This window comes from Apium graveolens, chromosome 5 (assembly GCF_009905375.1).
Source record: "Apium graveolens cultivar Ventura chromosome 5, ASM990537v1, whole genome shotgun sequence".
Taxonomy (NCBI): Eukaryota; Viridiplantae; Streptophyta; class Magnoliopsida; order Apiales; family Apiaceae; genus Apium; species Apium graveolens.
In genome coordinates, this window is record NC_133651.1 from 121,968,299 (window position 1) to 121,987,623 (window position 19,325).

Consider the following 19,325-nt stretch of genomic DNA (forward strand, 5'->3'; position numbering starts at 1 on the left):
AAATGAGTCCTTATTTTCATTTTTAATTCATTTTACAAGTAGTTATAGTGAATTAATGATAATTCATGAGAAATTAACCTAAATAAGTCTTTATTTTCATTTTTAATCCATTAATATTTTCAAATATTCAAATATTTTTATTTATTATTAAAAATATTGAATAATTAAAATATTAAAATATCAAAATAATTTCATTTATTCTTTTAATATTTATTATTAAATATTTGAATATATTAATTTCATTTTAATGTTTCAATACTTTTAAAATATTAAATATTAAATATAATATTTAATTATTTAATAATATTATAAAAATATTTTTTAGTATTTTTTAATATACAATCTTTAATCAGAAATATTAAGAATAATATCTTATTAAATTAATATTTATGCAGATAAAAAAGCATTGATAAATGAATTAATATAGAAAAAAGGGCAAAAAGGAAAATTGTGTATGTGGGTCACTGCCGCAATATTTCATTGCGGCCTCCGCAATGAAACATAACGGCAGTAGCGGATCCAGCCTTCCGTTTACCGCTTCAACGGTCCTGATTTGTTGGTTGTAAGGGGTCCCTATCCAATGATGACCGTACATAGGTACTCTTTCTGATATATATATGTAATATTTTGTCATTTATTTCGTGCATATAAAGAAAGAATAGAGAGAGAGGAATGTTAATAAATAAAAAACAAGTTTGAATCGACATAATAAAAATAAAAGAATTAAAAAATATAACCGAGTCCCCGCATATACACGGTCTCGTCGGAGCAATTTCTTCCTCTTCCTCAATGCGATAAAGCCAGGTACATGATATCTATTATTATTTTATCATATGTTAAACATTGTGTCTATATATTTGCACGGAAGATGATCAAGTTTACAATGATGAGAAATTGAAAGCTAATTCAACTCCTTTTGTTATTGAATACAAAAAGCTCAATTGATTGGTAATGAGTACCACATCGTGGGAAATCTGGTTAGTGTATATAACGAGTGTAAGAAATAAATCATAATTGGGGGAGTGTGGGATAAAAGAAATGTACCACATGAGAGTTGTGGTACTAATCCGCCTCAAATATCCATCTGTCCTGCACTCCCCCACCCTCCTTCCTTTTAGTTCAGACTTCAATTTGTCTTATTTTTGCTGTCGTGTGTTGCTTCAGCCATGCTTTCTATGTGCATGCTTACGATGTCATTAATTAATGTCACACAGGCCATTTCTTCTACAGCTTCTGTGATCTATATTTATTACATTAAGAATCTAAGAAACATTTGTCACGCAACAATTACGATCGTCCTCGCTCTGCTGGTACTCTTCCTAGAATCCTAATATACTAATAACCTATTAAACTGATGTCCTGCTGTGATAACCCTGTATATTTAGTTTGTAGTTTGTATTAAGGAAAAAGGTTTATTTGTTTCTTGCCGGCCTCCCAGCTATGCATTGGGAATGTTTCTTGGATAAATTGCTCTGGTAATTTGAATTATTTAGATGTCATGTGGTTGTTGTATTAAACATATTTTCTATCTGCTGTTAGTTTCTAGCAGAGCTACTTGGAAAGGTTGCAGTTACGTATTATAGAGAACTAGACAACTAGAGGGGGATAAAAGATGGACACTGGAGGAACACCGAATTAGGTCGCATAATCAGTCCTACACGTGCATGCAGCAGCGAGCTCAAGATTAAGTCGTCTTCTTAAGGTTAAATTGTACCTTTCAGAGAGCTGAATGACCATTTCTTTGTTCCAAGATCATGCCTTGGGGAGTTGATAAAGTACAGAAGTCTGTACATGATCCAACACCAAGAACCATAATTATCCATTTTTGACCAACTCTGAAGTTTAGGTTGTTGATAGTACATATGGTTAGAAAGTACTTCTGGCAAAATACAAACCTAAACTTGACAAGATCTAACCCTATCCTGTTCTTCTTTTTTCCAAGATCATGCCTTGCGGAGTTGATAAAGTACAGAAGTCTGTACATAATCCAACACCGAGAACCATAATTATCCATTTTTGACCAACTCTGAAGTTTAGGTTGTTGATAGTACATATGGTTAGAAAGTACTTCTGGCAAAATACAAACCTAAACTTGACAAGATCTAACCCTATACTGTTCTTCTTCTTTTTCTTGATCGGAGCAATACCTCATTTCTCTGTCGATGAAGCCAGGTACGTGGATATCTATTTAGATCATATCACCTGTTTAATATCATATTAACATAATTGCATGGAAGGTGAAGGTTTATGGTTCCGAGAGGTTAAAAACTAATTTTAATTTTACCCCTTTTGTTTTTTAATATAAAAAGCTCAATTGATTAGTAGTCAGTACCACATCACACAAGTGGGAAATCTGGTTTGTGTATATAATCAGTGTTAAAAACAATACACAATTGTAGGAGTGTGGGATAGACGAAGCATACCTCATAAGAGTTGTGATGCTAATCTGCCTTATGTGTCCACTTTGTCATGCACTCCCCCACCCCCCCTTGTTTTTAGTTTGGCGTCAAATTGTTTCCTCTCCATTGAAGTTTATGATAGCCTTTTAAGTGCATCTTTGGTTTGGTTTTGCAACGTAATTTTACTTGGGAAATAATTTTGTGTCTAGGTTTATAATTATATATTTGCTTTTCCCTTATTAATTATGTGATTGATGTACTAAATTTGATTAGTTTGAAGTTACTATATTATAATTTAAATTTTTTTATGGTTATAGTCGTTCTGCACCTCTGTCCACCCATTTAGTTGTGTAAGATCCCATAGATAAGTGAATTGATCATATAATCTCACTCCTAGAGTCTGGTTAGCGATAATGTAATAGAAACATCAATTTTAAAGTTCCTTGAAACCTGAAATAAGTATTCTATAAAAGTGGTGATGTCAAGAACACATCCAAACCTTAACCTTTGGAATTTTTGTACGATGGAAGGTTTACTATATCATGATTGTTTGGGCGGGAGAGCAAGGGCGATATATGCATTCGGGTGGACCTTGTCTTATTTTACAAGCAGCTGCTGAATGAATTCGAAGTTTCTTTGTTCTGCATTTCATCTCCTCCCGTGATCTTAATTTTTTACAAACCTAAACCCAAATGTATACATCAAATTAAGAATCCGAGCAACACTTGTCACTAAACAATTAGGATTCTAAAATGGGTGTCCCCTATCTTTTGGTATTTTGCGTAGAATCCACGCATCTTACTAGCCTAGTAATCCTCTGTCCTTCCGTTTTCACGAAAAATAAAGTCCAGTCAGCCACCAAACCATTGCACCCTGTATTTCTTTTGTCCGCTGCATAGAGGAATGAAGTTCCTAGGATAATGTTGCAGGTGATTAGTTCTCAGCTGTAAATATTGACAATCTGAAAATAGAAATCCACCTTTATAAGAATGGCGCAGAGACTAATAATTAAAAAGTTGAGAGAAGTACAAAATTTTACGTCCATGATTTAATAGAATGAGGCAGATGTCTTCCTTTTGTGTCTATTAATTATGCTTTGTGAATAGTTCTTGGATCAGTCACTCTTGTAATTTGGATTATTTAGCTGTCAAGTGTTGCTATAACCATGTTTTCTATATGCAGGCTACTGTGATATACTATTTGATAAATGTACGTCAGATTTTCCATCATCGGAGTTGTCCAAGACTACAAGGCAGTAGATATTACAGAGCTACTTGGGAAGGCTGCAGTAATGCATTTACAAAAATCTAGACAACTCGAGTGGGAAAAGATGAGCTTGGGAGGAATGCAGGTTGAGGTCGCACTGTCAGGACCGACCTGGGGGACACAACACTCAGCCCAAGCTCGAGTCTAACCTTTTAGAGATGAGTTACTCTTGAGCAGAATGACCGCATCTTTTTGCAAAGGTTTGTGGAGTATCAGGGGATAAAGTACTGGAGCTGTTATATGATAAAGATACAGATACATATTTATCCATTGTGTACTAACTCCAAAGAGGTAAGTACTTGCTACCTCCGAGCCGACGTTAATACTCTATTATTTATATACTCTTGTAGGCGAGGCACTGTTGTTGATAAATTGTAAGTTCACAAGTAATTTTATTCGGTAATATTTGTCTAATGCTAAGAATCATGAATACCACTGAAACACGTGTCTCTCCCGACATGCTTACAGTATGTTAAATTTTATGGAGTTTATATAAAATCCCCAACATTGTATTCCGGAAAGTGACCTCGTTCATAAGATCATGGAATACGTACATTAGCCTTTTAAGATCCTATTCGAAAATAATTAATATATGTCTGAATTTTGATTCAGTTATAATTTGGATTCATTCTACATACAACCAATGTATTGTTCTAGGATTTTGTCATATATTCATGAAGTTACAATTTTTTCTGGGATTTGACTTAACTGTGTAATACTAATAAATAAAATGAAACAAGATAATTATTAAAAGATTTTTTTATAGTATTTGTAATTTGTATAATGAATATTTTTTATAAAAATTGTCAAATGTATTATTTTTTCGGTCTTTGAATAATTTCAATTGTTTAGTAATTCTTAAATTTGTCCAATTATTTATAGGTTTTATTAATGAAGTTCAACTATAATTAGATCACAAAAACAATAATAAAGGAAAAAAACTTGTCAAATTTTTACTTAAAATCCCAAAAATATATGTAAAATATGTATTATACCCTCCTTGCCTGGACAAAAAAACCCTTAAATAATTTAATCCTATTTTTAAGTTCAAAGTATCTCTAATAGAATTCGTAAATTAATACTAAAAATAGAGTAAATATGTATACATTTTTTAGGTATGTATATATGTACACTATTTTGTCAGTTATTTCGTGCATACACAGAGAGAGAGTTATGTATATAAATAAAAAAAAAATAAGTTTTTACCGAAATTAAAAAAACTAAAAAGAATTCAAAAATCTAACCTATCACTACATATTCATGGTGTCTGTCTCTGTTTTGTTAGGATGCAAGGAGCGATTTCTTCTTCCTCTGTGATGATGCCACGTACATGGATATCTATTGGGGCGTTTGGTTGATGGGTAATGTGTCCGGTTAACGGGAATTGGAACCTTAAACCCAAGTAATAGTGTTTAGATTACCGATTTAGTGGTGGAGAATGGGAACTTCATTTACTCTTGGTGGGTAAATCAAACCCACCTTGGGTTTCCATTTCATTCTCATTTCTGTTAACCCCATTTCTATATCCTCGATTCACATTCCCGATTATCATTCTCATGGTGCATCCAAACGTCTTCTATATCTATTTTATCATATGTCTAACATTGTGTCAATATAATTGCATGGAAGGTGACCAGGTTTACGATGATGAGAGGTTGAAATCTAATGCAACTCCTTTTGTTGTTGAATAAGATGTTGTTGAATAAGAAAAACTAAATTAATTAGTACTGACTATCACTAATCTGGTCCGTGTATATTATGAGTTTAGAAATAATACATAATTGGGGGAGTGTGGGATAGAGGAAGCGTACCACATGAGAGTTGTGATGCTAATCCGCCTCATGTGTCCACCTTGTCCTACACTCCCCCACCCCCTTCTTTTTAGTTTGACGTTATACTGTTTCCTCTCCATTTAAATTTTTCATAGCATCCTAAGCACATCTTTGGTTTGGTTTCACAATGCAATAATTTTTACCTGCGTAGTAATTTTGTATTTAGGTTTATGAGGGTTTCTTATATGTTTGCTTTTTCGTCATTAATTATGTGATCGATGTACTAAATATGATTAGTTTGTAGTTACTATGTTATAATATAAATTTCTTTGATGGTTATAGTCGTGCTACACCTATGTCCACCCATTCTGTTGTGGTAAGATCCCATAGATAAGTGAATTGATCAGTTTATCTCACTCCTAGTGGCTGGTTAATGATAATATAATAGGAACAACAATTTTATCAAAGTACGGTTCCGATTCCTTGAAACCTGAAATAAGTATTATATAATAGTGGTGATGTCAAAAACACTTGTCTGATTTGTTTTACTAGACAACATTTTTTTATCGCTTGTAGTAATTAACGTCAGACAACGCCAATTTTTTGGTTGCAAAAAAACCATTGTATGAAAAATTCGGGCAACACTTTTTTGGTCGAGTGTTGTCTAATCGGTGTTGTCTGATTGTGTTTTTCTTGTAGTGCCTTAACCTTGGAATTTATGTATGATGGAAGAATTTCTATATCATGATTGTTTGGGCGGGAGAGCAAGGGTGATATATGCATCCGGTTGGACCTTGTCTTATTTTACAAGCAACAGCTAAATGATTTCGAAGTTTCTGTGTACTGCATTTCATCTCCTCCTTCCATTATCTTAATTTTTCTGCAAGCCTAAACCTTGTTGTATACATCAAATTAAGAATATGAGAACACTTGTCACTAAACAATTTGGATTTTAATTTGGGGGTCCGCTATCTTTTGGTACTTTGCCTAAAAATTAGAATACATATATTCTACTAACCTAGTAATCAGCTGTCTTGCTTTTTTCACAAAAAATAAAAGCCCAGTCAGCCACCAAATCGCTGCACCCTGTATTTCGTTTGTACCCTGCATTGAGGAAAAGCGCTTTATCTACAGTTGCAATGAAATACCTGGTGATAGTGTGGACACACTGGGCCGTTTTCTGAAAAGAAAATGTCGCAGGTGATTAGTTCTCAGCCTCAAACAGTGATAATCTCAAAATAGAAATTCACCTTATAAGAATGGTACAAAATTTTAGGTCCATGATAGACTGAGACAGATGTCTTCCTTTTGTGTCCCTAAATTATGCTTTGTGAATAGTTGTCAAATTGACTACAAGACAGTTGATGTTACAGAGCTACTTGGGAAGGCTGCTATTATGCATTTACGAAGAACTAGATGACTTGAGTGGAAAAAGATGGGCTTCGGAGGAACTCATGTTGAGAGTCAGGGGCGACCTGGAGGACAGTAAGCCTAAGCTCGAGTCAGACCTTTTTGATCCATTATTTACCAACTCCAAAGGGCTAAGTACTTACTACTACCTATTCGACGTTAATATTATAGTTTTTATAATCTCTTGTAGGCAAGGCACTCGTTAATAAATTCTAAGTTCATAAGTAATGTTTATTCGGTATTATTTTTCTAATGGTAAAAATTATGAAGACCCACCGAAACACGCACGTCTCCTTTACAGGTTGACACTATGCTAAATTTTATCGAGTTTAATTAAAATCCCCAACAATGTATACAGGGAAGTAACTTGGTTCATAATATTATAAAATGCGCACAGCCTTTTTAAGATTCTATTCGGAGAATGCTTAACTAAAATAGGTTTGCTTCGTTTATAATTTGGATTTATTGTACATGCAATCACATACGCATATTGGTATATACATTCTAGATCTATTAAAAAATTAGCACTTGAACTTAAATGAATATACTGATTAAACATGACATAGTTACATGTGGTGGTTGCTTGATCTGACAAGTTTTTTGAGCACTTCTTTTTGTACATGAGTATAGCAAAAATAATGCATAGTCTAATCTATTACACCAATGTAGTAATAATAATTGAGTAAATTGTGGAAAGTATTGTTGACATTTTGCACAAATGTTTTAATAAATGGATCAAACTTTATATATTAGATTAGTTTGAGCTAAGACGAGGTTTTTGGTTTGGTCTTAGGATTTTTAATTTGTAAAGCGAACATGAAGTTTTGGGTTTTGTGCTCGGATGTATATTTAATTTATAAATGAACAACTATTAATTTTATCTGTAAAAGTATTCAATTTTATGTTCGGGTAAAACTAATCACAATAGCCATAATACAGGACAGATTTTGGTCAATTTTTTTCACATTAAAACCCAAAAGAAAAAATTTATTACTTAAACCTAAAAACAATCCTAACTATAAGTTTAAAATTTTCCAACTAAATCTTAAATTTATTTTTTCTCAAGAGTATATATAACGACTTGTGTATTCTTTTTAATTATTTAATTGTGCAATTATGGAAATTATTAAATAAATAAAATATGTGTGTTGGTTTTGACCGCTATGTGTTGTTTGATTATTATCCATATGTGATTTATAGTGTACTGGGTTATCCGCGCAATTAATTATGGGATCGTATTGAATTATTTTCACTTTCAAAAGTGGATTTAGTGCAAATTTAATTGCATAAATATTGGGAATGTTTTTAAATTGTTTTTATGATTTTATAATTACAATAATTATTTTTAGGATTTTATGAAATTGAGAAATCAATATTTTATTAATTATTCATCTTTAAATAATTTTCTGAATGCTTTTATTTGTAAAATCCATATTTAATTCTAGAATTCTTTAAAAATTATGAAACTCATATTTATTTAAGTTTGGAATATTCCGAGAATTTTAAAATTATTTTGAAAATTTTCGGGATTAATTTCATGCGCTCGTTGTTTCGTTTCATTACTAAAAGCGGGTATAAATTGTGTTTCAAAAATTCTCTTAAAATTTCAAAATTTATGTCTTTATAAACTTCGGGATATTTGTAATATTTTAAAACTATTCTCATAATTTTCTGAATTTGCTTTAAGTGCAGCTTGGTTCGTTAATTGTGAAATACGGATGTAAGTTGCGTTCTAAAAGTACTTTAAAAATTATGAAAAAATTATTTTAATAACTTCAAATTATTTGTGATATTTTAGAATTATTTTGATAATTTTCGGGTTTATTTTACCCGCAACTTGGTTCGATTATTCGCGAATTTCTGGAGAAACTGAGATAACAGGACACGTGTCTCATTTTTTATTCACCCAGTGATACGTGGCAACTGCAGGTTTATTAAGAATATAACAATAAAAGATAAGCAGGACACACATTGTACTACTACCCTCAATCTATTAATCACTCTAACTCTCCCCTCGTCTCTCCTGTCTTATTTCTCCCCCTCTAGGTGATCGCTGTCGTTTCTTTTTTTTTTCGCGGCTGTTTTCGGCGGTTGCGCCGCCGCCTGTATTCCGTTCGCTGCTTAAAGTTCCGGTTGCCATCTTTGCTCTTTGGTTGTTACTTCGATTCACTCTTTGCTTAATTGATATATACATACATAATTTTATATATATGTGTGTGTGAATCAATTGAGTTTGATATGGTGTGGTCCTGCCTGGTACTCCGATTCTGTGTTGCCGTTCTTCTTCTTTATTATTTCCGGCCGCCGCCGTGACTTTCTCCGGCGAGATGGTCGGCGTGCGTGTGTCCAGTTATGTTGTTGTTGTGCTACTGTTGCCTGCTCCGTTTGTGCAAATTGTTTCGCCTGTAATGGGGATGGTTCCCCGTGTTAATTCGAAGCCTAAATTTTTGGGGTTATTCGAAATGTTTGACTGAATTATGGGATTACTTGAATGAATTTTGGATGATTAAATAATGTTTACCGTAATTATTTGAGAATTAATCGGTGAAAATTTGTGATGGAAACCCGACGAATACGGGCACCCGCGAATTTTCGCCGCCGTCGGCGATGAGCTTCGGCGAGCCGACGGTGGACTGTGATGTTTATTCTGAGTCCTAAAATTTCAAAATATTAATTTAGTTCGAGAAATATTTATCCGATATTTAGAGTTTGTATTGAGACTTGGATTTTACTTGGGTTACGTATTTAATTGTGATTGGGTTATGAATTTGAGTTGACTGGAGTGGTGATTGTTGCATTGTTGATTGGTTTGACGTCGAATCGTTTCGACGGGTAGTCCGATAAACAAAAGAGACGCTGCCCGATTTCCGGGAAATTTACCTACGAAAATACGGGAGCGTATCCGACGATTATCGGGACGTCGAATGGTTATATAAATATATATGTGCTCTATATGGAACTTGATTGCACGATGTGATGAAATAATTAGCTAAAATCCATAACCCTGATTTTGTGAAATTACAAGTATACGTATTTTCGGAAAGCGAACACCAAACCAATTTCTCGAGAATCCGAACCCTGACTGTTGGATGTGTTGTTATATTATAATAATCCATATAATTACGAGTCGGGTTTGAATATCGTTGAGTAAAAATTAGTATTAGGGATTTGTCAAGCATACCTAGATGCCTAACGTAGGGTATTTTGACCCTATAGGTTATAGTCGGGAACCTGAAAGTGGACGATGGACTAAAGTTAACATAGTGGTCAGTCGATGAGCTCAGTAGAGTTTCAACAGAAAGACCTGAGTGTCGAAGTCGAATCCAATGGGATCTAGTGGTTGGACGTTAAAGCCTGAGCGGCAGAGTCGGATCAGAATTGATCAGTATTAGTTGTAAAGCCTGTAAGGCAAGTACTTTTGAACTTTTATTCAAGATATATTGCAAATATATTTTTGAACTGTTTCATAACATGTCACTACTATTCAAAATAACCCATGTTTTATATAGCAAGTGCTATAAACAATTTACCCTTGAACCCTGATCTTTCTTGATCTTGAGCCATAAGCCTTATTCTTTGTAAAACCATCTTTTGCTGATCCTCAGATACAAACCACACAAATATGATACTACTTTCCAAATGTATCATTACCAAATACAAAACACTGAAACGAAATTGTTTGAAAACACAGAAACTTTTATACTTCAACCATTCTTTATAACATCAAAGAACTATACCTTGAAAAATCATTTCTGACCTAATACTGGATGTTGGTACAAATTGAAAACCATTTCTTATACATACCCTGAAATCCCCTTGAGATATCCATAAGCTTCCTTATGCTTTTATTCAAGTGTTTAACTATTGTTGATTATGAACTTGTTTTATTGAATTATATCGTTTATCATATTGAACTGCTTTAGGATTGGATGGTTTTTATATATGTGGACCAGATTCGTGGTCAGACCATACCAATGGTCAAGTTAGGCCAATGTGTGCCTTGGATCCAGTAATTAGGGCAGTGTTGTGTGCTTGTTCGGGGTTAGTGCGTGACTGATCAGCAGCCTAACCTTGGTTTTTAAAACTTAAAATGAATATCCAATTCTAATGAGGAATTAAAAAGCAATTTGATTCCTTTGAATCATCTCATTTGATCATTGTTTAACCTCAGTTATCACTATTATGACTTGCTGAGCTAGTTAGCTCACCCTTGCGAATCTTTTATATATTTTACAGTTCAAAAGAATGTGGATGATAGTGAAGTTCCTCAGTCCAAAGTGCGGGCTAAGGTTCCAGGGAGTTGAATCAAGCTAGCAGAAGCTTCATGCGGTATAGAGATAGTCAGATTGTAAGAATGATTATATTATCAATTGTAAGTTAAATTAGTTGGGATTTGATACGCTGTAATAAAAGTTAAGGTTGTGGCTTATTTTCATACTTTAACCTGTTGTGATCCGTGGTTTTGTGAAGCAGGGTCATTATAAATAATATTTCTTATACAGGTTGATATATTGTGTTTGTGTTGTGGACCCCAAACTTCTGACCAGGGTTTGGAGGGCGCCACAGGTTGGTATCAGAGCCACGGGTTATAAGTCACTGAAACAATCCTAGATTGTCTGGATTGGGTAGAGGGTTAGGATTAGGAATAGGAAACAGGAAGATAAGACGTCGTAAGGACGAGTGCGACTATATAGTAGGTCTCCGACACGGTTCATGTTTCGATTCGAGATTCTTATCTTGCGATGTGATTTCCAGACAACGGCAATGGCGGATCTTGATTTCCCGGTATCATTTGATCGTTTGGAGCTTTCCGTTTGAGGATCGTCATCTTCTTTCAGATTGGATTTGTACCTTGTTCCTCCACCAGTATTAATGGTACTACCTTCTATTATACCGATTGCACTTCTTCAAGCCATTTTACGCTATTTTTCTACCTCTTGATATGAGGCTACCTATTCAAGAACCTCCATCTGTTTATTCTTGTTTCACTAGACATTCGGCTGTGAGCATATCTCTTCAGTTTACCCTATATCCTGCTCTATACCCCCAGTTTAAAATTTGTCCTATGAAGCGATTGTATCTACGAGGAGGGATTCGAGAGTTATAGTACCTGGTGAGCGCTTGAGATATAAATAAAGGTGAGAAGAAGTTTAGAAAAAAAAAAGATTTAAGTGTTTCAGAGGATAGCTGTTATCGGGTTAAAAGAAGTCATTAATGACTAAGCCACCCGTGAATAATAATGGGATGAACTAGATGAATTTTGAACGAATAAGAGAGAAAAGTATAAACCTGGGATTTTTTTTTGTGAAATTAAATGATGGTGTTACGATAAATGCGATTTGTAAAGTAGTGATGTGATGTGATACGGGTAAACTTTGTTCTATGAAATAGACTTGTGGACTATTGGATAGTATGTTCCATTTAACTACTGTAACGATAATGTCGGGAGTATCACCAGTATGGGAGCTTTGATGTGAAACTACGAATAAGATAATGTGCGACAACAATTGAAGTTTCGTCGATTAAGGAAGGTAAGTGGACACGATGAAGGAGAAAAGGTAGATTGAAGTGAATGGACCTTTATATGATCATTCCATGAGTTTGGTACCTTGTTATAGGTCGAAAGGATAACAACTAACTCATATAGTAAAGACAACCAGGTTTGTGGTTTTCCAAACTTTTTAAAACAAGTTTTCGAAAAAGATTTTATTTACAAATTTCTAGAAGCCTTTTTGAATAAAATGATTTTTAAACATTGGTTGTCGAGTTACTACTTGAGTTTCTTGTTTGTTAGAAAGCCTGGATTACCTGGAAAGATGTTGTTTCAGACCTAGTATTGCTAATTCCAAAAACGAAGTAACCTACGATTATGAAGAAGTTGATTATTCCTAACAGTAAGGTGCAAGTATTGTTTGATAAAATTTACAGTATAATCATCGTACGGAGTAACTATACATTCAATTATTAGGACTATCAGAGTCCGAAGAATTCATTGATTCAACAGAAGCCGGAGCGTGATCGAAAAGATTGAAAAGATTTTCAAACCTCTCTAAAAGAAGAATATTGTTAACAAAAGGATCGTTATATCGTATGGTTCGTGGTTATTCTAAATTAAAAGAGGAAGCCCGAAGTTATCAGATAAGAACGACATTATGATCGAATTGTTAAAGTATTATACGTGTAGGTGCGACGTTACAGACGCGAGACTTGACAAGTAAGAATCTACCATAATGCTTAGTTGCGAAGACATTTTAGTATACTTTTAAAGTTGTTATATGATATAATTGGGAAATGATCGAGCAAGCTCGAAAGATGAATACAGGTGAAATGTGGATGGTGACCAACGGTATCATTCTCGTCCTCAACATTACAGCGTATATTCCTTTTTAATTACTAAAAATGTATGAACTTCTTTTCTTAATTCTTTATGATGATATCAAAAAGAAAGATATTCCATTCCTTTCAAATTTATTGGATTCTCTCAAATTTTGCTTTCTGATTGGGACAAACAGTGTTATTGTAACACCCCCAGATCCGGGGTCGGGGATCCGGGTCGTCACAGTCTTTCTTTCCACAATATCACTTCACTTAATTAATAATAATAACCTTATGCTGTGACCCCACACTAACACACACCACAACCCGTTATAGTCTCAGAGATGAAATTGAAATAAGTACAAGTCTTTGAATCCACCATTTAAAAGTTATTACAACCCAAAATGATTACTTGATAAATTTACAGTTAATTGTCATTATCTGCCACAAGTTATAATTATACATAATTTCATTCTCAAAAGTAGATGGTCTGAACTACAATAGATCTACCTCTGCAGCTATAGCAGCTACAACATCATCGGGAAGACGCGGGACGCTTCCCACGCGCTTGCGCTGGGTCTGCTGGAGTCTGACCATCTCTCCTAACTGTTGTTGTGTGATGAAGAAATAAAGCAAGAGTGAGCCTTACAGCTCGCAAGATAATACATAGTGATAACAATAATATAAGTATCTAAATGGATACTTACTAGAATCTTTATCATGTGTAAGATAATTACTTACTAAATATAAGTAAAAACAAGGAATGAAGTTACCAATACTTCACTACACTTATATCATTTATAAAGCTACTTGAACTACCACCGTTCAAAGTATTATAAGTTTTTAAAAAAAACATCCCATAGAGGAGACCACAAGTTAAGACTTGAATAGATTCAATCTTTGAAATATTATTGAATGAAATAAAGTTACGAGATACTTTATTTAGTCCCGATATATATATACCCACATATATATCTCTTAAACATTTCCTGGAACCTCTGTTATGTAAAGTATGACAGAGTTTGAAACATCCAATGAATTTTGGAAAGGAAAAGAATTTTGGCATAAACCAGATATCTTGCTGATCAGGCAAAGATACCAATAAGTAACCTTTTCTACTAGTAGATGGATGAATCCCCCATCGGTCATCACCCTGGCCACATAAGGACCTTGTGCTGGACCGCCACCCGGCCTCTTACGCGTTGATGGACTGCCACCCAGCCACTTACACTTTGATAGACCGTACCCCGGCCTGTCGCTTATGCCGACTCAATTAGATGGGCTTACTTCCCGAACATTGGGCAAGTAATCAATTCATTTATCAAAACAACAACCTTGTTGCGAATATAAAATACACCATAGAGCCGGATCCCTCAGGTTTTGAGCGAGTATTTAGATCCCCTTAAAAGGAAGATCTTAAATATAAAAATGATTTTTTGGGATCCGCTCTAACTTTTAAAAATCATTTTGAAGACTCGAAAACACTTTAAAGAGTGTTTGGAGTAAAACTGATTTAATGAAATAAATCAGTCCCGATATATTAGAAAATATCTGAATATTATTATTTAAATAATATTCCCACAAAGAATTATCTTTATAAAAATAATTGAAGTAGAAGTATTAAAACTTATACTTGAAACGAGTATTAAATAACCAAAGATACACTTATATGAAAGTATTATCTTTATTTGAATAATCGAAAATAAGTTTGATTATTGACACCTTATTCTTTAATAAAATAAAGAATATATTTCAGTAATAAGCGGAGTCATAATACCTCGAATGAATATTATAAATAATATTCATAAAATAAAGGAGTCATACATCCTCGATTGAATATCCAAGTAATATTCAATAATAATATAAACTGAGTCATAAGCCCTCGAATTAATATTCAAATAATATTCAAATAATAAAATAAACTGAGTCATAAGCCCTCGAATGAATATTCAAATAATATTCAAATAATAAAATAAACTGAGTCATAAGCCCTCGAATGAATATTCAAATAATATTCAAATAATAAAATAAACTGAGTCATAAGCCCTCGAATGAATATTCAAATAATATTCAAATAATAAAATAAACTGAGTCATAAGCCCTCGAATGAATATTCAAATAATATTCAAATAATAAAATAAACTGAGTCATAAGCCCTCGAATGAATACTCAAATTAATATTCAAATTATAAAATAAAGTTAAAGTTATCGAATAAACCTTATTCGATTAATAGTTTGGAAAACTATAACCATATATATATAAAAATATATATATATATATCCATATCCATATATATAAAATCTACTCGGGATCCTCGACTCCCGGTTTTAGAAAATATTTTCACCTTTGGGTCCCTATACTAAGGGTATATGCAAGTTACCGTTATCCTCTAGCATAGGTATTATCAACTGAATCAACAGATATATATGGCAAGAATACGAAACAAGCATGCATATATACCATATTGCATGCTACAATATATCGCAAGAATTTGCTAAATAACCATTATGCATCTATCACAAGATAATGCATATACAAGTGTATACATCACAACAACAGTATAACGGATAGAAAACTTGCCTGAGCGACTTGGGGTGATAAAAGGCTCGGGACGAGTCTGGTAACCTATAAACAACAAGTAAGTTGGGATTAAACCAAAATCACTTGTAAATCTATACTTTAACTAACTTAGACTCTAACGCTTGTTTTGCGCTCACTGATTCGCTTAAGTCACTCGGGTACCCTCGGCTCCACCATTTTTAATAATTTAACCTTTACGAGTTTTAAAGCGATTCCTTCGCGAGTGTCTTACCAACTGCCTAACACACTTACCATAAATGTTCATACATTAATTAACCCTTTTTGGTCTTTAACCTATGTTTCAAAGTAAGGCGAGGGGAAAAGTTTCGTTCGCGAAACGCCGTTACTTGAAACGGTCGTTTCTCCTAAACCGTACATCGGAATCGAACGAACTACATATCAAAACGAAGCTCGTAACATGAGCTATATAGACATGGCAATGGTCATAATCTAGCAGGGGGTTCTCGGGTCCTAATGTTATGCATAAAAACAGTCTAAAGAAAATCGGACGTTACGACGGCTATGTTTACGCGATTTCCAATATTTTAAACCATTCAAAACCATCCCAAATCAACCTCAAATCCAACATACAACCAACATCCATCCTTATCACATCATAACAACCCCAACCAATTCAATTTAATCATTCATACTTATGCCTAAGCTTAACTTTAATCATACTTAAGTTCTTTTAATCAAAACCACAACATTTACCATTCCATTTCACTACCATTTCAAATCCCAAACTCTAAATCACAACAACAAGCTACAATAGCACCCTACTAATCAAAATCATCTTATAATATATAGGAATCTAGGGTTTGGAGATGGTATACCTTCCTTGAAGTGGTGGGAGGAGCTAGGAAGCCTTAAGAAGCTTTGAGAAGTCTTAGGAATGCTTGGATCTTCAAGGAAAACAAGAAAAACTTCAAGTTAAAAACTTGAAAACACTATTCATAGTCTTCTTCTTTGATTAAATGAAGAAGATTGAGAAGGAATTAATGGCTTAAACTCATGATATAACCCCAACTAAGCATGAAGATGATTAGGGAATTTACTCACCAATTTAGGAAGCTTGGATCTTTGATTTTTGAATTTTTCTTGCCTTTTGAATAGTGAAAAGCCGAGAGCAAAGATGAACAAGGCCTTGGTTTCTTTTTTTTGATTTTGATCAAGAATGAATTTGCTTGGCTTGGTTGATTTGTTTTTGTGTTTGATTTAGTCAATTACCTTCTTGCCCTTGAATTTGTGTGGTTACAAAGCCACCACACCTCCTTCCTTCCCATGTCATGCTTGTGTCATATGGTGATGTCATCTTTCCCTCCTTGTCCCCTTTCTATTGGTTGGATGACATCATTCCCACTAATCCCTTTGATTAACTTCCTAATCGTTTGCCTAATGACCGCTGATCTGTTATACGGTTCGCTTAACTTTCGTTCTCGTTTATCGTTTGAAGGATCATACCCGGGATCTTATTACTTAGGTTCCCTTAACCTTTCTCAATACATTATATTCCTTTTTATGATCCTCTATTATAATCCTTTAATTTAAATCCTTTTTATCCTGTTACCTTATACTCAATTCTCTCCGTATATAGTGGATTTCCGGGAAAACCAAAGTGTTCGGAATTGGATTCTGACGATCTTTACATACACTTATATACTACATAGAGTACTAATAATATCCCAGAATATCCATAACAGAATCCCTACATAGTGTGGCGTGAAAAGTTTTCTCATTCAGCTAAAACACTATTCACAAGGGTTACAAAAAGTTGAAAATTTTGGGGTTATTACAGTCTCCCCTCCTTAAAAGGATTCCGTCCCGGAATCAAACAGAAAACAAATGGGGGTACTTTTCTAGCATTGTGCTCTCTAGTTCCCAAGTTGATTCTTCCACGTTATGATTCTGCCATAGTACTCTGACTAGCTTGATCACTTTGTTCCGAAGCACCTGCTCCTTCTTATCCATAATCCTTACTGGCTTCTCCACGTAAGTTAGATCTGGCTGCATATCCACCTGCTCGTACTCCACTATGTGTCTGGCATCCCGATGATACCTCCTTAGCATTGACACATGGAACACATTATGAACTTGTTGCAAATTAGGGGGTAGGGCTAGCTCGTAAGCTAACTTTCCAATCCGTCTTAATATCTCAAAAGGTCCAATGTAACTTGGGCTTAGTTTTCCTTTCTTTCCGAACCTCATTAATCCCTTCCAAGGGGATACTTTCAACAGTACTAAGTCCCCTACTTCATATTCCTTGTCCTTTCGGGCTAGGTCTGCATATTTCTTCTGTCTGTCTTGGGCTGCTACAAGTCGCCCTCTGATAAGATCCACTATATCTTTGGTCCTTTGGACCACTTCGGGTCCGAGCATCTTCCGCTCTCCTACTTCATCCCAGTATAAGGGAGATCGACACCTTCTTCCGTACAGGGCCTCATAAGGCGGCATTCCGATGCTAGCATGAAAGCTATTGTTATAAGAAAACTCGATCAACGGCAAGTGATCATCCCAACTTCCTTTAAGGTCTATTGCAAAGACTCTCAACATATCCTCTAGTGTCTGGATGGTCCTTTCACTCTGTCCATCCGTCTGGGGATGGTACGCGGTACTCATATTTAACTTGGTCCCCGCACATTCCTGAAAGCTCCTCCAAAATCTGGAGTTGAACCTGGGGTCTCGGTCTGAGATAATGGACGCTGGGACTCCATGTCGCGTCACTATTTCCTTAAGGTAAATGTCCACCAGTCTATCGACTGTGTATCTCTCATTGATAGGAATGAAATGAGCTGACTTTGTCAGTCGGTCTATAATTACCCAAATGGCGTCGTGATTGGCTTTCGTCCTTGGCAAGCCTACAACAAAATCCATCGCTATCTGTTCCCATTTCCATTCGGGAATCTCCAGGGGTCGCAAAAGTCCACTGGGTCTCTGGTGCTCTGCCTTTACTCTTTGGCAAGTCAAACACTTGTTTACCCATTCTGCTACGTCCCTCTTCATGTTGGGCCACCAGTAATATTCCTTCAAATCCCTATACATCTTGGTACTTCCCGGGTGAATGGTATACCTTGAACTATGGCTTTCATCCAAAATCTCATCTTTAAGTTCTTGAACATTCGGAACCCAAATTCGGTAGGAGTACCTCATTATCCCTTTATCATCTTTCTCGGTATGGATCTCCTCTCCAGTCATTGACTCTCTGCCTTCATTCATTATTTTCTCCTGGCACAATCTGATCTTTTCCAATAACTCTGGCTGCATTGAGATCTCAAAAAGCTTTTCAGTTCCGGTTCCGGTTACCTTTACTTCTATTTCCATTCTCTCAAAATCCCTTATCAACTCTTCCGAAGTCGTTATCATTCTGAGTCTTTCCTTTCTACTAAGGGCATCAGCCACCACATTGGCTTTCCCTGGATGATAGAGAATCTCACAATCATAGTCCTTGATTAGTTCTAACCATCTCCTCTGGCGCATGTTGAGCTCTTTCTGCGTAAATATGTACTTGAGGCTCTTATGGTCTGTGAAAATCTCGCACTTCTCTCCATACAAGTAGTGCCTCCAAATTTTTAAAGCAAATAC

General features: G+C 34.8%; 1 long non-coding RNA gene across 2 annotated transcripts; it reads left to right on the forward strand.

Moving 5' to 3' along the window:
• Window positions 1-730: 730 nt before the first annotated feature.
• LOC141661969 (uncharacterized) lies at window positions 731-5,288 on the forward strand. 2 transcript variants are annotated; one of them, XR_012550181.1, is made up of 4 exons: window positions 731-804; window positions 1,540-2,172; window positions 3,582-3,956; window positions 4,951-5,288. It is a non-coding gene; the product is annotated as an uncharacterized LOC141661969 (long non-coding RNA). The 2 variants fall into 2 exon arrangements; XR_012550180.1 differs by lacking the exon at window positions 4,951-5,288 and having other exon boundaries at window positions 3,582-4,044.
• Window positions 5,289-19,325: the final 14,037 nt, after the last annotated feature.